Source organism: Mus caroli, chromosome 18 (genome assembly GCF_900094665.2).
Source record: "Mus caroli chromosome 18, CAROLI_EIJ_v1.1, whole genome shotgun sequence".
NCBI classification, from domain to species: Eukaryota; Metazoa; Chordata; class Mammalia; order Rodentia; family Muridae; genus Mus; species Mus caroli.
This window is the reverse complement of record NC_034587.1, coordinates 48,698,851-48,725,658: the sequence shown is the minus strand read 5'-3', so window position 1 is coordinate 48,725,658 and position 26,808 is coordinate 48,698,851.

Here is a 26,808-nt window from a genome sequence, read left to right as displayed (position 1 = left end):
TTAGACATAACATTTCTTAAACCACTTAGATAAGTTAGGTTTCAAGGCAAATAAACTGTTTGAAATTGAAAGAAAGTGTACACCTTGCAAAAGAAATGGAATGTAAGCCATGGATTACCCACACTATGGCAAGGAAGTGATGGGCAGCCATAAAGTGGATTGCAGATAAACTGATATCATCATATCCAATTAGTAAAGTCTGAATTTAGGCTACTGTATGAATAGAAAACACAGCCAGAGCAGACAAACAGAGACTATGCATCCACCTGAAGTCTGTGGACTGAGTTTTATTTTTAACAGTTCCATTACTTCAGTAATAAGGTAATCCTTTGAGGTTCATATACCCTCAAACATATATTGCTTTAATTTTTCTAAATATTTATATCAGACTTCTGTGAGTTAAAAACTATTTAGTGTTCTTGTCTGATATCCAGATATTTTTATAATTTTTAGAACCCTTACTGATAATACTCACAGAAATTAGAATTAGATTGTTCATGGTTCAGTTCTAAATCCTACTTTTCATTGTTGTTGTTGTTGTTTGTTTGTGGAGGGTCTCTCTTTTTCACTGGCTTCATCTTACATGAATCTTCTACCTGGATGCGAAGCTGCTATGAGCTTATGTGTAGAACTTCCCTGTCACATCTGGGAAGTAGCTTTTCTGAAGTCATCACTACCTCTCTCTCTCTCTCTCTCTCTCTCTAATCTTTTTCTCTCTTTCTCTCTCAGTATGACTTGTGATTCACTGTGTATCCTAGGCTGGACTAGAACTCACATTAATTTTCCTCCCATTACTTCCTGAATTGTTGAACTATAGTATAACAATGACACTCGGCTTTTAAGTTCCACCATTTGTTACAAAATTATATGTATTTTCCGATCATTTTTTTTTCACTAAAGTGATAATACAGATGGTCTCCATAACAAAAAAATGTAGGAAATATCCTGATATAATGCTGATATTAGACTATAACAGGCTAATATTTGTAATATTAATACTCTTATCCACTGGTAGTGATGACTTCAGAAAAGCTACTTTCCAGATGTGACAGGGAAGTTCTACACATGAGCTCATAGCAGCTTGGCATCCAGGTAGAAGATTCATGTAAGATGAAGCCAGTGAAAAATCCCAGCACGGGTAAGGGAGGACTCAGGAAGCCCCACCTCTGGCGGTAGAGTTATTGGCAATTGGTAGCTGATAGGAGAGAGAAATGCTGTTTTACTCAGGAATTTGACCCCTGAAAGTCTACCCATGCTTCAGTCCTTGGTCCCACACCCATGTATATACAGTGAGGACTAAGTACACTCAGGTTTTAAGAAAAAGGAGAACACATGATGTTGGGTAAGAAAAGTGTAGAGAGAAGAGACAACATAAAAATCTGCAATAATTACTTGTGTTAATTTGCTTTGATTGTTGTTAAAAAAAAGCATGACCCATAGCAACCTTGGGATGAAAAAGCTTATTTCGCATCCTATACTTCTAGATAACAATTCATCATCTCCGGGGGAAGTCAGAGCAGGATCTCAAGGCAGGAGCCTGAAGGCAAGAGTTGAAGCAGAGAAATGTTGTTTCAGGTTAATGCTTAGCTTCTGTTCTTAGACAGCATGGGGCCACTAGCCTATGGGTGGCACTGCCCACATTCAGCTAGGTCCTTTACATTCAATTAGCAATCAAAAAATTGTTCTACAGTTACTCCACCAAGCCAGGTTGATGGGGCAGTTCCTCAGCTGAGGTTCTCTCAACCAGCACAGTAACATCAACATTGCTTCTTCTTAAAATGTATAGAAAAACATTTGCATACATAATGCTATGGAAGGCATTTGTATACAATGTAGCAAAAGAAAAAAAAAAAGGACCTAGCAGGACTACATCTGGATGTAAATATTTTTACACGACATTTCATGGTTGTTTCAATGAAATTCCAATACCTTGTGATGTTGAAATTACCTCTTCATGTTTCCTACTGTTACCGTTGGTAGGTTCCGAGATGCTAATGTTTCAGACAAGAGGTGATTTTCCTCGTAAAGCTGCTATTCTGCATCATCTTCAGCAAATGTGAAGTGTCTGTGGTGAAACAACAAACACTGATTCTCTTGTATTTCTACAGCTCAGCTGTAGGCAGATGAGCTCAGGTAGCTGACAGCAGGCAAGCTTGATGGGATCCACAGGATAGCACAAGGTCCTTTCCACAGGATAGCACAAGGTTGTGTTTCTACTAGAATAGATTTCCCTCAGTCTAGTGCACTTCTCCTCACCCTCTCCTCATGGTTTCTCTCATGAGTGTAGTGGTGCAAACTGGAGTTTGTGAAATCATCTCTGCTGTTGTCACATCCCTTCATAGTTAGCTAGCCGACCTAAGTCAGAGAACTTTACTCACCATCAGCGCTTAAGGGCAAAATTCTTGTCCCCATAGTTGAAGAGTTCAAATGGACATGGTTCGTCAGTGCTTCAGGACATAGAAAACAAGTGGAAGGACTTAGGAGAAGCAATCACATTTGAAGGTCTCTGTGTAAAATATTTAAAACTGTCTACCGTGAAACACATATTAGGAAGATAATTCATACAGGATATTTTTTTCAAGGTATATAATAAAGGATTGATCACACCTGAGACATGACTTCTGAGAGCCACCTCTAGTAGTGTCCAGTTTTCACATCAATGAATCAAAAGCAATGGTGTTGCCCTCCCGAGCTTGCTGTTTCCTTGTTCGTTTGTTAGCTGCTTCCTCTGTCCTGGACAACCTAAATTATTTTTGATTCTTTTACATGCTTTAAGATATTTGTCTTGGAGAAGAAATACAACTAAGAAGATTTTGTTTTCAGTATCCAGACCGAAAACACTCTGTATGTATCTCAGGAAGAAGTGCTACTTAGGCAGTGTGTTTGTTTAAAGTATTCTCTGCTGGAAATGTCACTGGTCACACACTTGCATCAGGAATAAAAGATGGACACAGATATAATTTGATGAAGTCTGATGTTGTGAGGCACAGTATCACCTTCATTTTCCCTGGATAGTTGCAGGAGAATCTCACATTTTTCATTTTTGTGTTAGCATTTTCAAAGACTCAAGAAATGGAAGTATTTAGTAGATGGAACAGATGACTGGGTTATTAATTGTAGACATTTCTTCAATTTCTTCAAATGTGACTTCATTGCATAAAATCTTCCTGATAAGTTAAGGGCAGAGGAGAATGGGCTTGAGAGAGCCTGTGTGAAAGACTCAGAGGAATTTAGGTAAATCAGTCACAGAAGGGAGACAAAGAACTTGAGTGAAATATAGGATTTTAGGAGGCTTTGTTTGTTTGTTTATATAGCCTCCAAAGACAGTTTGGCTATTAGTATTTTACTGAAAATAGGAAATAATAGTAATTCACTAGCTTACACATACTTTACTCCAAAAATAAATTGCATTAATATTCTAAGTAATCTATTGCTTTGCCCTGGCTTTCCTCAAACCTCAGCCGTGGCTGCTTCTGCTTCTTTCCTCAGTATGCCATATGTGTACTTATGTTCTGGTCCCCTTATGCTCAGAGCTTCTTACATCCTGTGTTGTTGTGCACACTGGCATCATTACCACTTCGTCTGAGGCACTCTTTCTTATTCCTTAGGTGTCGGTGTCTTCTAAAGAAATACTATCCTTAGAAAATTGTTATCTTCCTGTTTTTGACTATACAATTTCAAAGTACTTTAATAGTCTAAACACACACACACAGAGGTATGGGTAAGTGGGATATACTATGTGTATGACTCAGTGGCATAGCATATAAGTACTGTCAAGAGACAGGTCTGGATTCAATTGCCAACTTTATATAACAAATCTCTCTTTCTCTTCCTCTCTCTCTCTCTCTTCCTCTCTCTCTCTCTCCCTCTCTCTCTCTCTCTTTGTGTGTGTGTGTATGTGTGTGTATGAGTGTGCCTCCTGTATACACATTTATACAAACACACACACACACACACACACACACATATATATATATATATATATATATATATATATACACACACACATACACACATATGAATTCCAAAACAAATGTATTATAGTACTTAAATATGCCTAAGATTTAAGCTTCTATTAAACAATATAATTTTAGTGAGTTTATAGTATTTAAAAGATTTATTTGTTTTTATTTTGAATTGAAATTTTATTTTGAATTATTGTTTGTATAAATATTTTGCCTACATGCATTTAAAAGCATGAGGAGAGCAGAAGAGGAAGGTTCCCTGGAACTGGAGTTATATGTGATTGTGAGCTGCCACATGGGTGCTGAAACCAAATCCAGGTCCTCTGCAAGAGCAGCAAATTTGCTCTTACCTGCTGCCAAGCCATTTCTCTAGCTCCAACTGAATTTACTTTTACATGATTGGGTCTGAGCTGAATAAATTAGCAATTAGTATTTTTTAAATGAGTGAATAAATGTATTCCTTGGGATATCTTAGGTAAAGATATATAAAAGAAACTGAAAATATGCATCTCAACATTTACATTACAGCCTGGGGTAGATGAAGCATACTGTTCCTGCTAAGTATGCATGTGCAATTCTTATTTCCCTTCAGAACACATAAATCCTCCACATTTTACAAAGTATCATTGTCTGGATTTGTGTGATGGCTTCATTAAGGCACATTATATTGAAAACAGAAGAAGTTACAAGCTTTTTCTTTCCTTTTTAATTTTTTTTGCTTAAAATTGAAATGACTGAAGAGTTGCCATCGTGCTAATGAAGCTGAAAGGAAAGCAATTAAATATTCAAATGTCTGAAAAATGACATCCATTAAACTCACATTATACTGCTATTAACTAAGGGTTCTTCTATGCCGCACAATAGATGTTTGTGATTATCAGTTCAGAAAAGATAAAATTGCCTTATTCACATATATTTATTTGCGTCATATTTATAACTTTGTTTCTTTAGTTTTTCTAGAGTACATTGCTCACAAGTTGTACTCAGTTTCTGTGAAGTATTAAATGTAGTTACTATGTAGAAATATAGATGTAACTATTAAAATCAGTAGTATCCAATTAATAGCGATTCACACCATTTCCTATAATGTTACTCTTTTCTTCATTTACTATTCATTTACTGGGAAGAAGTAGAGTTGAGAGACACATGTCATGTAAGACAAGTGAGTGTCACATGTCAAGAGATGGGAGCTGAACTATCTGAATTTTGTGTTTATACTTAATGTAACTACTCTAACCTCCCTGGTATGGTTGAACTCAAATTTAATGCAAGGATTGGAATGCTTGTTTTATATCTTATTGACTTTTCATCTATTTAATGTCTGATGCTAGACTTCAAACATATGTTGGCCTCACATATGTTGGCCAAGAACTCTGCCACTGTACTGTAGCTCCAACCCAAGATATGGAAAATTTAAAAAGATGATATCAATGATCAATATCTATATGTCAAAGAAGATTAAATCAGTCTTTTTTACCCAGTGATAGTACCTTATCATCATGATTACACTCTAAATGTGGTTCCAGTGTACTATAAAAATTCATGTGTTAGAATTTACCAAAATAATGCTAGTAAATGACAGTTTTGAGAAACGGAATTTTGCGAGATGACAGTTTGTCCACCAGGACTACAATCTTGAAAAGGATATGGAACCACTACTTTGTAGGCTTTCTGACATGAGATATAATCTCTTTCTTTCACAGGTTTTCACCAGAGTAAAGCCATCCACCCATCCCCATCTACATGAGATCCTATTCCATGGAAGCTTTTTCTTCAGGTCATAATATGACTAAGTTAAATTCTGCCCTGTTGTCAGTACAATTGGATCCAAACAATAGAGTGGTAGGCAATTCTGTGATACAGAACTCATACGTCCTGAGAAGACTCAGAATGTCTTTGACTATAATTCCAGCTATTACTCCCTCTTCCAAGTATTAGTGATCCTGGAGGCTGCTAGACTTTATAAAATGAAGGGTTGATTGAAAGTGGGGTTCCATTGACTCAGTTTCCATGAGGTTATCGTTCATGATGGAATGAAACTCTAGTGATGCTCTGTTTTGGCTTTACCCACAATCCTCTAAGTAAACCTGTTTCTTTGTTCTAAGAAAGACCAATAGAATAAAAAGAACTTTGATGAAAGAATATTTTGGTCTGTTGGTGCCCATCTGGGGTTACTGGATATCCTTTTGTCTCTCCAGAAAAAATGTTAACACAATGTTACTTTGAGAACCAAGTTAACGCTGATTCTCTTGCATGAAATATCCAGAAATATGTGGTTAAAGATTTTCTCTCTTTTTAAAAAAAGTTATTCTGCCTTTTGAAGTTCATTATAATAAAAAAATATTAATACCACATGTTCATTGCAATTGACTATTGCCAAAACAGCCACATGGAACTAGGATTAAACATCCAGAAATAACTGAAAGCTGAAAGGATGTGGATAATTCTTTAGTGTATTAAAAATATAAATCATTTGGTTATTAATAAGAAGGTTGTAAGGACATATCAATATAGAATATTGAGTTTGGTTACTACATATAACACATTTTCAGATCAGTTATCCAATTCAGGGTTCCATTATTTTATTTAGGAGCCATATTATCTCCACTTAGCTCTCCTTGTTGCTTTGTTTTCACATTTACTAGCCATTTTCTATGACCTTATATATTGGTGGCAGGTGATGTACATGTTAAGTGATGTCATGGTGGTTAATCTTGACTGATTTATAATAACCATGCAAACAAATCTCTGGATGTATTAGGATTTTGAGTCACCATGGAAACAAATCTCTGGACACACATATATGTGTGATTATCCAGATTTTCAAGATTATGGAATTTGATTTTAGAATAACCAACCTAAATGAGGGTAGTGCCATTCTATAATCTGGAATTCTGGGTTGGGTAGAAAAGAGTTTGTGAAATGAAGGGCTGAATCAACAATTTTTTGCATTATGACATTATGACAAGCTACCTAAGCTACCTCCTATTCCTGATGTCACATTTACCCTAGAATTATAAGCCAAAATAAACCAATATTTTGTTAAAGTGGGTTTTTTTTGGGGGGGGGGTTCAGGTGTTCTGTTACAATAACAAGAGAGGTAACTAACAGGTATTGAAAAATTTATTATGGACTATCTTAATAACTATGTTGATTAATTGTTAGTTCTAGAAACACTTGTAAAGAGATGCTCTATGAGGTACCATCTAGATCAGGGTGGTTTGTGTGCATGTCTGTGGGGTACTGCCTTGAGTATGTTAACTGATATGAGAAGATCCACCCTAAAAGAGAGTGGTACCATTCCCTGAGTTTGGGACCTCAGTGGTTTAAGTGTAAGCAAAGCAAACAGAAAACATTTCCCTCCGCTATTAACTGTGGATGAAGCTAGATCCTCTGGATTCCTAACTTGGATTCCATACAATGATGCTTTTTGAATTCAAAATTATTAACAGAATAAACTTATCCTCAAAGTTGTCTCTTTTTTTCCAGAATATATTATTACAAAACAGAAATGAAAGTAGGACAACAACCATCCCTTGCTCTACCTTATGTTTAGCCTAAATCTCTGTGACTTTCAGGTAAAATAATTGTATTGTGCTAACCTAGAATACTCTTAGCTTCTACCAACCAATAGGCTAGGAGTGTCATCAGAGAACATCCGAGGCTTAGAGCAGAGATTTCTTTCCTTTGCTATAACTCACTATACAATATGTTTGAAAAGATCCTTGATGTATGATTTTCTTTGATATATTACTGTAAGTGTTTTATGAAATTGTTACCATGCCAAGATCTGATATTGAGGAAAATTGGATCTATATTATTGGGACATGTTCAGCTCCAGAATAAACTCTTAACCCCCTTTGAGTATCATCATCATATCAAAAGAATAAGGGAGATCTCAAATAATATCTTATTCTTTCTGTGTCTCTCTCTCCCTCTTTCTGTCTCTCCCTCTTGCTATCTCTGCCTCTCTCTCTCTCTCTCTCTCTCTCTCTCTCTCTCTCTCTCTCTCTCTCTCCATATTTTGAAGTGTCTGTCCTCATAATCTAATCCTTTTACAAAGATCCTACCTTCTAAAGCCATATCTAGGAGATTAGAATTCAATATTTGAATTTTGCTGTGATGAAGACAGTTATAACACTTTGCAGGAGTTCAGCAAATGCATACCCCTAGAAGACCCAATCTGAAAAGATGTTATCAAAATCTATTGATCTAGACTGAGAATCAATAATCCTGAACCACTGAAATGGATGAATTAACAGAAAAAGAGACAAGGCTATGGACCTTTTAACAATGAAAATGACAAAGGCAACTACAATGATCAGGATAGCATATTATTGAAATGTTCAATAACTGTTGCAAGAAATATAATTATTTACAAAGGAATAGAAATTCAAGAAAAAAATTCAAGGACTACAGACCTTTATGTTAATGAGTATTTTAGAGAATTATATTTAAATTTCATCAGGGAATGTGAAAACTTAACACAAAAAGTTTATTTAGGAATTTTAGAACAACATTAAAATAACCCAAATTATATAAAACAGCATTTTGTAGTGTTAAAAGTGAGACAGAACATGCCTGCTGTACCTATGGAAAAGGTCATGCTGAATTCAGCCTGTAGTTTTGCTGTTAGAGCAGAAGCAGGAGAAGGAACCCACAAAAATAAAAGACTTAAATTTCTTGACTGGAAATTGTTTGCCAAGACCGAGAGAGAAGAGATAGCCAAAATTGACTTTTTGATGTAAACACTCATGTGGGGAAACCTCATTGCATGCAAGACAAACTCATTTGCTGATAAAGGAAAGCTCTCTATAACTCAAAGCCAATTAAGTTCTCACGAGGATAATGACTATTTGACTTCCTATGAGTCTGGTTGAGAGAACTGATTGAGCAAAATAGATATCCATCAGGACTGGCAGAAAGGTCACATTAACCCTGGAGTTAACTGGAATGTGAGAAAGATACCCCTCAGGGGAAAGTCAGTGTGAAAACAACTTCCAGAAGTGTTACATGAACTTGTAGACAACTTCAGTCTAACAAAATAAGATAACACACTGCAGACTCTGAATAATGCAAGCTGAGTTCAGCATAAACTATTTTATTTTACTAGACATGAAGACTAAGGAAAATATCATTCATCAAAGAAAAATCAGTGAAAATCCAAGTAGTGGTGCAGATATAATGGGACATGAAGCTTTGAACTTTTAACTAAAAATTTCCACATGCTTTATATCCAAGTCCATTTTGTATTATCCTAATGAAATCTTTCATCCAGGCCACATTTTAAAATTAAAGGGATATATATTGGCTTGGTATATGGAGACCCAATAATGAAGAGTATCATTTGGTAGTAACTTTACCAAAGCAAGAGTCCCATAGTCAAGGTATATATTTCAATAGTCAGGGGACACACATTAATGCATGTGGTCCTTCTCCTTTTACTAATAATGCTACAGACAGTCATTCACCGGGATGCCATCATGATGACTTTATCTAATCTTCATCATCTTCCAGCATCCCCCATCTCCAAATGTCACAGCCATATTAAAGCTCCTAAAACCTCCCAATGTTCCTTTAAATAATATTTGAGGCCCAGGCAACACATTAAAATATATCTAAATAATAGCACTCCACATACTCAAGTAACACATAAATGTAGGAAAAGAGAAACAGAAAATATGAAGGAAAAAATCAGAATGGAATTCTGGACAGGAAACATAAAATATTTGGAATAATATTTTTACTAGATGACACTAACAGAAAGAAAACATGGCAGAAGAAATCAGTGAGCTGGTGTTGCAAGCTGGTCAAAAAAGCCCATGGCTGAGTGCTAAAAAGCCATAGACTCTAGTGAAGACGGTACTGTTTTGATTTGTTAAGTGGTCATCATTAATCCATCAAATTGCCTTCTAATTAAACCTTTATAGTTACAGATTAATTCTGCTCACAACTGTGGTCTTTTTTGCTAAGTGTAGTGCTCTAACTTCAGACACATAACTAGTCAAAGTGCTAAGAATATGTGACTTTTGAATGTTCAGCCACCGATAAAATATTCATATCACTCCCTCCACAACTAGAGGAACATCTCCAAGGAGTGGTAGGGCAGACTTCAAAGTCATGGCCATTGATTACTTGAACTCACAGCTGCTAGAGTCACCTGCTACACATCTACATGAGAATGAATCTGTCAGAATCTTGTAATAGAGGATGAAGGGAGCTCAAAAGACCCTACACCCAATTGAGGACCTATAGACAGCCTGGAGGACTCTAGTAGGCCAGACCATGGCAAAGAGGGCTCTGGCAGGCTTTGGCTTTCCACTATACTCCTCTTCCTTGAAAAACAAACAAACAAACAACCCAAAAAACTTTATATTACATTCCTAAAACTAAAAATTAAGATCTATTCCTTTATCTGGCTACTTCTTCCCCCCTGAAGCTGATGACAAAGTCCAGTTATCAAAATATTGAAGTTCAGCAATCAAAACTCCTCTTTGACCTACCTAATAAACATGCCAAATTAAAACAAACACACCAACTCATCAGGGTTTCCCATTTTACCTTCATAAACTGCCACTTGCCTATGGGCACATCTGTCTCCACTCTATCCAGAGGCAATCCTTTGTCCTTCTGGGGCAAACAACCCTGCCCCCCCCCCCCTTATTCCTTTCTTCTTCTCCATAGTACTCTATCTCTTGTCTCTTATTCCATGCTTTTTGTCACTTTGGGGCAAATAATTGTGATGAGGACTTAGTCTTGCGATATATTGAGATGCCTGTCCATTCACAGCCAGTGGTTTCTGGAGGCAGCAAAGACTATTTTTTCAGTGGTGTAGCCACTGGTAAATTATTCATGTTCCTGTAAATTACCAACCACTTATATCTCTATAAGCGATCCTAAAAATATCACTAGGGTAATTCTTCATCCTACTTAAAAATGACATGAAAGTAGGAGTGTTGTCTATTAGAGAGACAAAGTTGTTCAGTGAAAATAGGAAAGGAACAGGAGAGGGTGATGGGGCATGTGTGGATATGATTAAAATATCTTAGAACCTGACTGAAAATGTCACTCTGAAACTCAGTATTTTGTACAATGGCTGGATGGTACTTACTACATGAATTCACTAAAATCGAATAAGATCCTTTAAACTTGAATTCCTATGTGAAAAATGGAAATGAGTAACATACACGAGAAGCATGAATTATAAGTGATGGTTCTTTGTTTTTATGTATCTAATGATTAATGTAATAAATGTTCCAGTCAGAAAATTCTGTTGAAAAAGTTAAAAAAATAGTTTTACACACATATACACGAAGAAATGGACGGACACTCAGTAACGTGAAATAATAACCAGCTCTCTAGTTAATGTGCAAGGGAAACTCAAAAAAGAACAGGAAGAAAAGAGAAATACTTGGAGAAAAACTAACTCAACTTTTCCCATATTTGATGGAAATTGTAAAGTCAGAGATGAAATTTCTCAATGAAAACCTAGTGGGATAAGACCAATGAGAAACTTGTTATCCTATATGCTAAGCAATTAATGTATACCTTTCAGTGATAAGAAAACGTAAACAATTTCATAGATGCAACAACTTATTAGAAGCCAAATGAAAGAATGTAAACTCTTCAAGTAAAATTATGAGTGCCAGGAGCAAATAGAATGCCATGCCTTAGGCACAGAAACAAAGACCCAGTGTCAATGTGAAATACATTTTTCAGATTACACTGTCAACGCCAAAATAATCTGTTGCCGGTAAAGTTGCAATTTACAAGATGCTTAAGAAAATTCTTCAGCAGAAACAAAGTGACCCCACGTAATACTTATATCTACCTAAAAAGTGTGAGTTATTCCAGAACAAATATTTATAACATGACTATTTGGAAAATAACTGACTTTTCAGAAAAAAAAAAAAAACAGATATGCCTATAGAACCCATGGATAAAAGCAAACAGCACCCTCGCTAAGGAGTATGTATATTTCAGACAGGGCAAGAGTTTGCCTGGGAGAGGCTTGAAAAAAGGAAGGTTAAGGGGGGAAATGATGTAGTTATATTACAATTTTAAAAGGTAAGATATTTTTATTACAAAAGGCATTACAACAATATTTAATGAAATTCAGATAATCTATAAGGACAAATTTAAAGTTCTTACTTTTCAAAGTTAGGAAGATTGAAAATAAGTAGAAAGATGTCTACATTCACACCCAATTTAAACCAATATGTACAAACATCAACAGGACTAAAATAGTAATATTCACCAATTAAAATTTTCTAAAATTAGATGAGTGAATGAGAAAAAAATGTGGCAAATAGACATGATGGAAGATTTCCCAAATGTGAAGAAATATATGAAATTTCCAGTGTTAATTGATGGAACTGGACAAAAGTTTACTGTGGTTTCATGGAAGGATCCCAGCTTTATAACCCACATTTTGTTTGTTTAACTTGGAGCACAAGTGGACCACATTGATTAGGAAAGCAAAACAGCCTGTAGATAGGCAGAAAGCAAGGAGTGAAAATGCTTAAGCAGAGATGCGAGCAAGAATACAGAGGGAATTGGGACAGGTAGAGAAAATGCAAAGGAAGCATGTTGGAAAAACCCTGTTAAAATCAAAGTCTGTGGTGGTTTGATTAAGATGTCCCTGGTGCGCGCATAAATTCCTATGTGTAAATGTGTGGATCCCAGTTGGTGGAACTTTTAAGGAAAGATTAGGATGTGTGGCATTGTTAGAGGAGTTGTGTCACTGGAGGTCTGCTTTAAGATGTCAGAAGATTCATGCCATTCCTAGTGTTTATCTCTCTGTCTTATGCTTGTGGATAAAGATGTGAGCTCTTACCTATTCCTGCTGCCATGTCTTTGCTGCGCTATCACAGACTCAAATGCTCTAAATTCATAAGCCCATTTAAATGCTTTCTTTTATGAGTTGGTTTGGCCATCATGTCTTGTCACAGCATTAGAAAAGTAAGCCACAACTGAATTAAAAATAAAATAGAAAGCCGGGCGTGGTGGCATACTCCTTTAATCCCAGCATTTCAGAAGACAGGCAGGAGGATTTCTGAGTTCGAGGCCAGCCTGGTCTACAAAGTGAATTCCAGGACAGCCAGGGGTATAAAGAAACCCTGTCTCGAAAAATCAATAATAATAATAATAATGATAATAATTAATAATAATAATAAATAGAAAGGATAGTAGAATGTATGTGAAATTGAAGATGGGGATTATTTGGATTTAAAGGATTAAGGATGGGGACAGAGTATAAAGAGTAGAGGGGCTAGTGAGTGGGTTAACCAAAACTAGATACATTGGAGAGTGTTACCAAAACCTAATATATTGTAAGCCAGTTTTAAAATATAACTATAGAAATGAGTTTGAACAGAATTACTTTGCATGACTATACAATATTACATCCAGAATATATGGGTTATTAAATGAAAATCACCATGTAAGGACATATGGATATTTCATGAGTTATTTATTGTTCAGGGAGGCCCCAGCGGCATGCAAAACAGTACGAGCTGTTGTATTGCCTTTGGTTACCTACAATAACTACATGATAAGATGTGTTTTATATCATGTTGGGAAAATTACAACATAAAAAACTAATTATCAAAATGTATGGTTACATAAATGTCAACCAGAGCCATTATTTTTGATCTATGTTCTGAATTGAAATAGAATTACATAGCTTGGTTCCTGCCATTCTTCCCTTTAGCTTTTTCATGTCCTCCCCCATCTCAAGTTGATAACCTGTTTTTCTGTAATCACTATTCATTATTCTCTCTCTCTCTCTCTCTCTCTCTCTCTCTCTCTCTCTCTCTCTCTCACACACACACACACACACACACACACACACACACACACGTTAGGAAACACCATGTCTAGAATCAGCAAATCTCTCCCTTCTCCCTTGCTTCTTTAATGCTGGTGAATGTTTATGTTTCGTGACTTAATGTTTAATCACAAGCAATTCTATATCTATGGTCACATGTTTTTCTCTCAGGAGGGTTGTTTCTGAATTTCTACATCTATCCTCTTCTTCTGCTAAAAAATAATGGGATTAGTACAGGGTTATCCCAATATAATATGGTATCATGTAAATTCACATCTTAAGTATATCTACAAAGATCTGATTTTCAAAGAAAGTCTACAGTTAGAAGCGAGTTGTAATCAAGTACACGTGGTAGGAAGAGATCATATAACACATGATAAATGTCTACTTTAGGGTCTGAAGAGAGGACTCAGCATTTAATGGCACACCGTGCTTCTGTCAAGGATCCAAGTTCTGTTTGACACACCCATGTCTGGAGGCTCACAACTGCCCCTAACTCCAGTTCCAGGGAAACATATACTCTCTTCTGGTCTCTATAGGCAACTTTACTGATGTGAATATAACCAGATATACATGCATACCTACACAAAATCAAAAAAACAAAATAAGTCTTTAAATATACCCTATTCATAGGAAGGCTTACTTATCATCAAGGAGGGTATAATTGTGACCTGAGTGATATTAGTGGTCACTGATGCAAAATTATGAGATATCTAACTTAATACAGTTGTAAAATTATGACTTTCTAAATCTATAAGGTGTATATAATTTTAAAAATTCTTACTCATTTATAAATGCTAAGGCTTCATTATTGTGAAGTAAATGATTGCACAAAATTTCCTGATGTTCAGCAATATTATGTGTTTTGAAGCAAAAGATTTGTTGACTATCTGTATGTGCTAATGGATATTGTATAGATCTCATCTGTTTATATAATATTCTATAAGTACTTAATTGATTAATTCAATTTAATATGTTCAAGTAACTTTTATCCTAATAGATATTTTTCTAAATGTACTATCAATGAAGTACAAAGGACTATACAATTATACAACCATGATTGAGAATCTGCTTATCATTTTCATTTTTGTCATTTTAATTCAAATTATTTGAATATGTACAATTCTGTACAAAAACATAAATAATTGTAGGTAATTTTCTTCAGATAAAATGCCTGCTTTACTCTTGAGTGTATCATCAGATTTAATATTAACTCTGTGTCCATGTATGTTTTATATATATATATATATATATATATATATATATTAATTTAAGTGATAGAGAGAAGCAAGTGCTGGATGCACGAATGTAATCAAGAAAATTTGTTTCTTCAAAGACAGATAATCAAACCATGAGTTATTTAGGAAACTCAACTGACAGGGAAAACTGTTCCCTAGTTTTTAATGATCTATGTTAGGTAACAAAACTTTGGAGAAAAGTAATGATGCAATTGCCATCGTAGATGAAACCATGACAATTATAAAGAGCATGGAGTAAATCTTTAGAAATGTGATGCAGAGGGTAAAGGGGTGACCAGCAACTTTCTCTAAAGAGGATGATGGTAGCCATAAAGCTTAGCACTTTTATAACACTTCTTTCTATGCTTGTCTAATAGGAATTTATGAACACATATAATATTTAAAATTTAAAACTGAAAATATGTCCTAAAAACATAAATCAATAGAACTAGACTGAAGAAAGCAGCTAAAGGCTTTAATGTTAATAGTGAAGGAAGTAAACATATGTGGTGGAACATTGAAAAAAAATCCCACCATAATAATAAAAAATTAAGTAACTGATCATGAATTAAAATTAATATGTAATTTATCAACTGTATTTAATTAGTGTATCTTAGCACTTTATATTGAAACATACACATTATATAAATTGGAAGACAATGGAAGATAATTCATTTCAGAAAAAAATAGGAAATATAAAATAAAAGATGTGTAAAAGTTATGTAAAAGGTGTTAAGAAGAAATCAAGGCACAATTCAAGGCATTGAGAATTTCAGGAAAGCTAGGTAACACCTACTGACAATTCTTGAAATAAAAGATGACTCCTCAGTAATTAAATAACTGATACACAGACATGGGCAGATTAATATAACAGAGTATAAAATATATACAGGGAATTCTGTATATCTAGAAATTGATTATGTGGGAGAGATAGCATTTCAAATTAATGGGGACAACTGTACCTTTTTATTCTTGATATTGGGCAAACTGGATAGCTATTTGTTAACTGTTATTTCACATTATAATTCAATATCCTTTCCTCCTGGGTCATAGATTAAATACATAAATTTGAAACTTGTCACAAATTTGTTTTAACATTTTATAGATTTGGCATAAAGAAAGCATTTTAAATTGGACTTTATACTTAATAATCATACAGGTACTGATCTTGATTATAAATTTAAAAGACACATATAGAAAAAAATAGGCAATTCAACAGCTGAGAAAAATCCTGGCAATATATTTTTTTTATACGATGTGCAAAAGACAGACCTCACATATTTATTGAGATTTCTTTCAAATAAATTGGAAAGAAGCCCCAAATTCAGGCATAAAGAGAGTAAATGTCACATAACAAAACAAAAAATGAAACAGATTAACAAGTGTCAATAACCTTTACATGCATTTATAAAAAGCTCAGGCTTAGACTTGATAAAAAAAAATTAAAACCGTATATTGACCACAATATCTCATCTCTAAGTTTGATTTACTCCAAATACATTGGTAATGACTTATTTCAATATTTCAAAGCAAGTTTTTTTTTCCAAATTTCTAAGCTCAGTTTGTATTTTGCATATAACATATGTCATAGTCTAAAGGTCCTAGTGTATACATGCCCAGCTTTGAATCGTTTCTGTGTACATTCTCTAATGTATGTTAATATTTGTTGATCCACTTGCTAGGTACTTAACATAATGGAATTGAAGGTAAAAGGAACTGTCAAAATCACACCAGTAGGCAGGTGTGACTGATTTGCATATTAATAAGAATCATTTTCAGTCTGTTTGTGAATCTATGTGTGATTTTTTGACAAAACATCAATTTGTGAAAAACTTCCTGGTAGAGAAATACTGTATTCAATTGACACATCGTGTACTTGAACAGGTGTGAAACTCTTACAACGCCGAGATAGACGGTTTACAGAGACTTTAATAGCACTCTTTTGCTTATGAAAAATAGTATAACCTATTATAGAATACTGTAGATTTTTATATTCAATACAGGGGAGAGCATTCTTTTAGTTTCCTGTTATTGTGAATTCTTGAAAAACAAACAAACCTACCAACCAACAAGCAAGTAAGCAAACAAACAAACAAAGACCAGCAGCAACAACAAATCAAGGGAGCAAAGATTTACTTGGGCTCCTGGTTTAGTGAAGAGCTCTCACTGGGTACTTATTGTGCTTCATAAAATGGAGTCAGAGAGAAAGCCAGAGTCAGGAAGCCAGATATAACTACCAAGAATATGGCCTTCTTGTCATACGTCTTCCAGATAATTCCTTCCTACTGAAGTTTCCAGAACCTACTAAAATAGCATTATTATCTAGGGAGCAGACTCTCCGCAATAAACCTGTGAGGGCATTTTGTCTTCAAACCACAGCAAACATTAATCATTACTTCTTTCTTGTAATAATCCTGAGTTAGAAAGTAAACGTTAAGGGGCTACCAGTGCTAAGATCCAGAAACTTAACTAAATTTCTTTGTGTGTAGTATCTATTTTATAAAAGCAGGTTTCTTAATGATTTATATATATTTGTTGAATGGGGAAAGGGGCATTTGCATTGAGAACTGTGACTCACTAAAGCCAGAGGTAAACTCTATCGTCACAATGGCAGGGAAGGAGAGCACGTAGGTCTTCCTAGTGTAATATGGTCCAAAACACACAGCATCAAAATGTAGAAAAACTTATACCAAAAAAATCACTGGAGATTGAATCTAATTGATTGCACAGATGCAAAAGCTATCTTTTCAGGTAACACAAAGTGATATAAGAATCAATCTCACTATGAGAAAGCAATTGTGTTGATGCAGAAGACAGGGAGATAAAGCTACAGGGAAAAGAAGGCGTTCGTGTTCAGCCTTGTGAAATGGAAACCTGACATGAATAGACTCCCAGGAGCCATGAGAATGCAAAGCAAGCCATGATTCCTTGAATGGCTAATTATCCATTTAGCCAGAGTGAATGAGGCTGGGAAAGTGAGACGTGAAGTGTGAGTGTGAAGTACAGTTTGCCATAGATAAAAAAAAAAAACAAATACAGAATCACTATCCTTTTGTTAAGTGTGATAACCATATCATGCTTATAAACACATTTCAGTTTTTAGATATTCAGGCTGAATATATTTAAAGTGGAGATGTAAGGAGGCCTATAATTTATTTTAAATTGCCTCTTAAAACAGTATAGTTAACCAATTTTAACAATTCTGAAATCAAGGTAACATGCATATATGTTTTATTTTTAGTCTCTATATTCTGCTTTAAAAATTTCTATAACCAACAGAAAAAACTCACAAAATCTTTGTTAATGTTATCATAGTTTCATTCACCATCCTTCTTGCATCTACATAAAGACTGGATATGCAAAATTAAATGTCTTCTCAGGAAGAAAATTACTAAAATTTTGGAACTCAGTAGTTTATTTGGAAAACAAGCAAGTTCTGTATTATTTTTTGATAATTAATTCCATCTTTTTTGAATACTTTACATTTATTTAAAGATATAAAGATAATGATACAAAGGCAAGGTGCCACATGCCTGTACTCCCAGTACATGGGAGAAAGAGGCAGGATTATGCAAGTTTGAAGATAGCCTGGTCTATCCAGGGAAACATCGCATCTAAACACACATACACGCACACGCACATGCCCATGGAGGGAGGGAAGAAGGAATGAAGGGAAGGGGGAGAGAGGGGAGAGAGAGACAGAGAGACTGAGACAGGCAGACAGAGAGAGCGAGGGGGCAGCTCACATGTGCCAGGTGACTGGTGTTAGGTGACATTCACATATAGTTCAGTACTAAGAACCTGAACAAGCAGAGGATAAATATGAATTCAGCATAGCCTATATGATGAGCCTTTTAAGAAAAATAAGTGAAGAGAAAATAAATTTTAATTACTGAAAAGCAAAATTACATTGTATTGGTGATCATGCCATTTAACTGTGTCTTATTTTTTTAAAAAAATAATGTTTTTATTAATTCTTTGAAACTTTCATAAAATGTATTTTGATTATATTCATCCTCTTTCTTAAACTTCTTCCAGAGCATCCTTCAATCCTCCTAACTACCAAAAACTCATGACTCTGCCCTTAAACTCTCAAGTCCAGTATGTGTATAAAGGATGATTCATACAGGTTCACACCTGTAATGCTGCCATTGAAAGAATCTGGAGGAACTAGAATTCAAGAGCATCCTTGGATAGAGAGTGAGTTAATGGCCACCACAGACAAACAGTAAATGAAAGTATGTTTCAGTAGCTAATGTGGAACAGAGTAAATATTTCAGCAGCTGAAAATTGTTGTGACTCGCAATTTTTATTAAATCTGTTAAGAATTAGTCTTTCTATTGTAAAAATCTTGTCCAATAGCTTCTCACTTTGCTCCTTGAATGCATCCACATCTTTGCCCAGATGTGTTTCCTTCATATACATTTGGCAAATCCATCCACTCTCAGCAAGTATTTACCCACTCCTGTTCTCCTTTCCCTCTCATGTTTTTATTCTTGTTTTAACAGGCAGATAAAGAAGGGAAAGGGCAGCAGTGTGAGTTATCCGAATATATTGCCTGGAGTTGGTTAAAAATTCAGAAAACTTTATAAGGTCCTTATGTTGTTAAAGAAAATTTCTTAAGTCAATCCAAATATAGCTGTTATTATCATAAATTTATCTTAGTGCCCTGGAGCATCAACGTTCACCTTTGGAGCTGAATTTGGAATTCAGTGGAATAGATGAAGTCCCATGGACATGACACTAACTCGAGCTTCTTAAGCATCTACTATTTAAGCCCAAGAGTGGAACCATACACAAGGAATATTGTAGAGCTACAAGAACAATTCAGAGACATTATGAAAGGATACCTGTAAAATACTACCTAAAATTCGATCAAATATGACATGGAATTGCAAACCACCCAAAAGGAGAAAATAATAAATTAAAAATGACACAAAACAGAGATCACAAGGGGAAAGTCAAGCATTTATATATGTAGAGTCTATTACGTGGAATATTGTGAGAAAAATTAAAATCGAATAACTCAAAATATGAATGGTAAATACTGACAAATACAGATATCTTGTTAGAGAAACAATAAAAATTATATAAGGCACATTTAATCAAAATCAACACAATATTTATTAAAGCAAATAGAAAAGTTGATAAACTCAGAAATAAATTTGAACCAAGTGAAAGTGTAATCTTGTATAGCCACAAAATGATATTAATAACTTTACCATCCTAATGTACAGCTAATAAAATTCCACTAAAACAAAGCATATAAAAACATAATGCACTGAGACCCACCACATTTCCTGTTTTATGTGTGTAACGCCAGCCATGACTATAAGAGACATTTTAGAAACCAAAATTGACAAATGATGTTATATCAAATCAAGAAGTTCCCATACTGTGAGAAGATATCAGGGAAAACAAAAACCTGAAAAATGAGAAGATTTAAAAAAAAAGAAAGTTAAAAGAGACTCACATGCAGAAAATATAAGGAACCAAAGCAATTCAACCTTGTAAAAATAAGTAATGGTTCAAAATGAGGAGAATGACCTGAATTCACACATGGAATACATCCTAAAGGAAAATGACATTATATAAAAAGATGCCTTCAGTAGTAAGCTTTACATTAGTGTTTACAATGGCAAGATAAAGAATCAACCTAGGTATTCACGGATCTAAGAATGAATAAAGACGGTATGGCTTATTCACACAGTCGAATAGATTTAACCTTCAATGTCATGAAATTTTATAAGTTGAGATAACATGAATGGGGCGGGCTATCTAAGTGAATTAAGTCAGATGCAGAGATGCAAGTACCTACTACACAAGGAAACAGAGATGTTGCTGTCACAGAGAATGAGAATAGAGCAACTTCCATAGTTTGGAAAGAATGGAGAGAAGTGTGGAGAAAAATATATGAAACAGAAAGTATATATAACAGTGTCCAAAGGAAAGAATAGATTCTAAAGTTTCGTCTAGCATAGCAGGATACTTGTGGTTGAGTATCAGTAATTGACTATTTCAAAATAGCTAGTAGAGAGATTTAATATGTTCAAACACTCAAATATGACAAATTTATAAGGTAATAGGTATGCTATTTATCTTGACCTGATTATTATACATCTTATTGAAATGTTGACCTGTTCCCATTAAATATGGGTAACTATTGTCATCTAAAAATTAAAATGTGGGCTGGAGAGATGGCTTAACAGTTAAGAGCACTGACTGTTCTTCCAAAGGTCGTGAGTTCAATTCTCAACAACTACATGGTGGATTCAATGCCAACTTCTGGTGTGTCAGCAACAGCATGCTCATATACATTTTGGGGGGTGGGTTTCGAGACAGGGTTTCTCTGTGTAGTCCTGGCTGTCCTGGAACTCACTCTGTAGAACAGGCTGGCCTTGAACTCAGAAATCTGCCTGCCTCTGCCTCCCAAGTACTGGGATTAAAGGCATGCACCACCACGCCCGACCTGCATGCTCATATACATAAAACAAAGAAACAAATCTTAAAACAACAACTACAACAAAACCAAGAATCATTTACTTAAACATTTAAATGTAATCAGAATAGTCAAAAATCAAATCAATTTTCAGATGAAGCCAACACTTCAATATAAAAATGTAATAAAATGTAATTATTTTGTAGTGATAATGTCATCACAACTCCATCATGTCACTTAAAGGAAATAGGAGAATGGGACCAGATGGATAGATCAGCAGTTAAGAGCTTACTGTTCTTGAAGAAGACATGCAAATACCCATGTTGGGTGGCATTCTTCTGCTTGTAACTTCAGTTGCAAAGATTCCAATACTTTCTGCTCCCCTCAGGTATGTGCATTCATTAGGTGCAGAAAAACTCATTTAGGCACATATAAATAAATAAATAAACAAACAAACAAACAAACAAACAAATAAAAATTAAAATGAAAAAAAAACAATAAGTGTGTGGAATATGGAGTGGTTTGAATGAAAATGGCCCCCATAGGCCCATTAGGAGTGGCACTATTAGGAGGCTATTTTTATTGGAGTAGATGTGGGCTTGTTTGAGGAAGTTCTCTCTGTATGGGATAGGGGGGCTTTGAACTTACCAGATGCTCAAAGCAGGCCCAGTATCTCTCTCTCATTCTCTCTCTCATTCTCTCTCTCTCTCTCTCTCTCTCTCTCTCTCTCTCTCTCTCTCTCCCTCCCTCCCTCCCCCCTGCACCCCCCCTCTCTCTCTCTCTTCCTGCCATCTGTAGAACTCTCAGGTACTTCTTAAGCACCATATCTGCCTGTATGACGCCAAGCTTCCTACCATGACAATACTATACTAAACCTCTGAACTGTAAGATAGGCCCAATTAAATGTTTTTATTTAGAGGAGTTGCTGTGGTCAGGTGTCTGCTCACAGCCATAGAAACTCTAACTAAGACAGAAGGGATTAGCATCTGGCACAGAAACTAGTCTCTTATCTATATCAGATGTTTACCTCATGTGCAAAAGGGGAAAAGTAAAAACATGCTTATGACTGACCTGATGACATATGTATTAGTGGTGTGTATGATAAGGTAGCAAACTCTAATATGCATTAATAAAATCGCTAACCATAATTAAACCTTGAATTGTATGTCTTACAGTTCATAAAAAGATGCCAAGAGACTTGTACTAATCCTTAGGTCAAAAGATGTGCTGAGATAGCTCCTTTCTGTGTGAATTAGATTGCACATGTACACTGGAGGTCACAAAGGAATTAATCCATCTCAGCAAGCTTACTAATGGGACAGAGAGATCCCTGGAGGGGGCAAAAGTACTGGAGATCTTCTGCATCTCCTGCTTTGCCTGAGGTCTCTGTCCTCCAATATTATCAACATTATTGATAATACTTGAATTATGTAAGACTGTAAGTTTATGTTTATCTATTTGGACAGGCTAGCCCTCCTTCTTGAGTTGCCAGGGGCTCCAAATGGTATCAGAGAGGTTATTCAAAGTGATTCTGTCTTGTGATCATCAGCTAATCCTTTTGAGCACTTTATCTCTGATATTTTTCTTACCCAAAGATCTGTTCACTACCTTATGAGCTAGTGATTCTTTTATGACTAATTTCATATGGAATCTGTTTTTAGGTTTCTTTGTACAATGTATAGGTTTTTCCATAAATCTCTCCTCTGACACAGAACACCCTGCAGTTCTCTAAATGTGATAGTATTTGCAAGACAAATTGCCACAGCAATGTCCAGAATATTTGGTTGACATCGTAATGGACACAGAGCATTTTGCTCCCACCCTAGTTATAACTTACTACAGAAAAAGGGCACATTGACACAACAGTTCATGGAGTACTTACTACTCTAGAACTGAAAGTGAGATTCATTTGTCGTCTCTAGTTCTGTTCTGTCATAAGCCAGGAACAGGGTGAATGAGTCCAGAAATAGAGCATTGAAAATCTAGCCAAACTGAATTTTCTTCAGTTGAAAACCCTCAGAAATGTTCAAAGATGAAGAGTAGCGCCAAGTCAGCATCAAGGTCCCAAGGATTATCCTGCAAACATCAGAAGCAAGAGAAACACTATAGTCTGAGATAATTTAAAAGAGTTTTAACTGCATGTAATGGTTGGCATCATTGATTCAATTAGGAAAATTACATATATGGTTTATCAAGGATCTAAAATGCCTGCCTTATTGAACCTGTGAGGCTAAAACATATAATGTGTCATTCAGTTCTAATATATGAAGTATATGTTAGAGAAAGCTTACAACGAGTCCATTATTGATTAGTGCATGCCTTGTAGGGCATGTGTTTCATAACCACTGCCTCTATGTTAGCTGTCTAACATACTAACTTCATGAAAGGCTTCCTATAATAATTTTGCATTCTGTTGTTCATCTGTTGTGGTCTAAGTCATGTGAAGATATTGAAAAGGAAATGTTTATTAATCTATTTTAAAACCTAAGTCCAAGTGTCTAGTTAGATGTACAGTGCTGGCATCAGTGCCTGTCCAAATGCACTGTTAAACATTTGCTGACAGAAGCTTTTGAGCCAATGTGCTATCATGCATTACAAAATATATTCTTTTAGTTTTTGAAAACAAACTGAAATAAAAATTCAAGCCCATTTAAATAAAGGCTGTGATGAAGTCCCATGGTATCTACAGGCATTATCAAATAGTTTATTTTTAGACTGTTCCATTAGTATTTATTATAAAAATAAGTTTTATTACATTTTCCATAATTTGATCATATCCATCCCTTGTAAGCCTCTATTTTTATACCTCCCTGCACTTTTATGTTACCTCTCTAATTCACAAATAATCCCCTTTTAAAAACTAGATTATATTTTGAGAGTTGGGACTCATAGGTCCTTTGGATGACTTTATTGTCTGTATATCCTTAGGCCATCTCCATATTTCAATGTCATCATCTGAATTGCTGTCACACTACAGCAGAAATAAAGTGTTTTCATTTTAGCTAGTTGGTTACTGCTATGTAGTCAGAGGGAAATTCTGTTTAGAGGGATGTTTTCTTTGCTGGAGTATTAGTTTGCAAGGAGTCATTAAGGAAGGCCAAATATCCATTAAAGTAGGCAAGTTACAGGTAATTTGGAAAAAAAAGGGAGGGAGGGAGACTGGGGGAGGGGAGGAGGAGGGAGGGAGGGAGGGAGAGAGGGAGAGAGAGAGAGAGAGAGAGAGAGAGAGAGAGAGAGAGAGAGAGAGAGAGAGAGATTCATTTTTGAAGTCATCAAAACATTTACATTATTATGTGACTTTTGTTTACCATTAAAGAGCTCTATATCTGTTTTCCTGTAACTCTTGAGCCTTTTCCCCCATTATAGTAATAATAACACTGTATTGGTTGCAAGATTGCTTTCCACATCTCATCATGGTAGTTTAGAAGACAGTTAAAACACTTTACTTAGTGGCATCTGACATATAGGTTACTGATCATTACTTACTTGCTAATGGAAGGATGAATGTATAGTTGAAGTGGAAGTAGAGTCTAAGATGGGAAATCAGTAGTTTGCACCTTATTTTAGCATATTCAAGAAAAGCAGAAATATGGAAATTTGATCTTTATCTTATATGCAAGGAAGCATTTCACAGAAAGGTTGACTTTCTCAAGTGACAATGGTTGTTAAGGTACAAAGCCAAGATTAGGCATGCGATCATTTCAATCATCAACCCATCAGGTCCTTTCTAATCTATTCAAATGGAATTCACAGTTGGTGAAAACAAATTGATTGTAAGTTATACAGAAACAACATTTGGCAGATAAGTCACCTCTATGTTAGGCTACATATTGATTCTTTCTGGCATATTCTGGTATAATGTAACTGGAGGAACATATTTGTGCTCAGTTTAAGACTCCTGGCTTTATGGGGCTTCTTGAAGCAGGTTGAAGAAATGAATCTTTTCAGCGAAGACTATGAAAAGGAATATTTGGCTGTTATTCTCTTGTAATGTTGACTTTCAGTAACAGAATATATTTGGACATCTACATATATAAGTTTTGGAAAATTGAATAAGTAGACTCAAATATTATGCAAATAAAAGGTTGTTTGACAAGTAACTTTGTAGCTAGCTAACTACCTAACCAACTAACCTAACCAAGAATGTGAAGAGTGCTTTACATAAAAACCAATTCAGACAGTTAGACTGGAGAGTGGCAGTGAGTTGCAATGACTCAGCAGGAATGAACTTTGTGAGGCCTTAATCACTGTCTCTGTAGGAGTGGGTTTGGTTTTGTACTACTCTGATATGTTGTTTTTGTAGGGTAACTACATGGAGTACTGAACTGTAATAACATTCTCTTAATAAAGTATAATTAGAATTGCCAAGTATTTAAATGCAATATATTAGATTTAACATGTCCATTTCATGCATAACCCAATATTGAGTTGCATAGGAACTTTATGAAATTGAAGCTTTTTAATAAACTGTATTTAAAAATGAATGTGGGCACTTCTCAGTCTGGTCTCCTTTGAGCATAGCCAGCAGAGACAGGAACCTAGCATAACTGTCCTCTGGGAAGTTCCACCCTGCAGACAGTGGAAAGACATGCAGAGATTTACAGCCAACGAATAGACAATGCTCAGAGAGTCTTAAGGAAGAGGTAAGAGAAGGATTTGAGGGGCCAAGAGGTCTGGGCCTCCACAGGAAGATGAACAGAGTCAACTAACATGGAGTCTTGGAAGTTCCTAGAGACTGAACCAGCAACCAAAGTGTGACTATGGACCAAGCCTAGGCCGCTCACATGTATGTAGCAGATATGCAGCTGGTCTTTATGTGGCATCCCCAACAACTGGAGCAGGGGACTGGCCATGAGGCTGTTGTCTACCTGTTGCTCCCCTTCCCCTAGTTGGGGCCTCTCATCTGACCTCAGGGGTCACCAAGTCCTGCAGTGACTTGATGTGCCAAAGATGGGATAGGGGGAGGTGGGGATGAGTGTTTGGAATTTGGGTGGGGGTGATACCTAGGGGAGGGCTCAGTCTCTTCAGAGGAGAAGGAGAGGGAGTTGAGAGAGGATCTGCATGAGAGGGTACTAGGAGGGGAAGGTGGCAGATATTGGGATGTAAATGAATACATAAATAGAAAATATTCACAGCTATAGGGCATTTTAAAATAAATTTTGGATTTTTACAAAAGAATAATAAATAAATAAAGCAAAAAAGGTCAACATGGCCCTCCCTAACGTAAATATAATTAGGTAGAACTCTCCTTGGATGATTTGAGATGAATTGGCTTTTTTCATAAATGTAGAAATTCTCTTTGCTTTACTTAATGATTCCTGCCACTCTTCTGTCCAT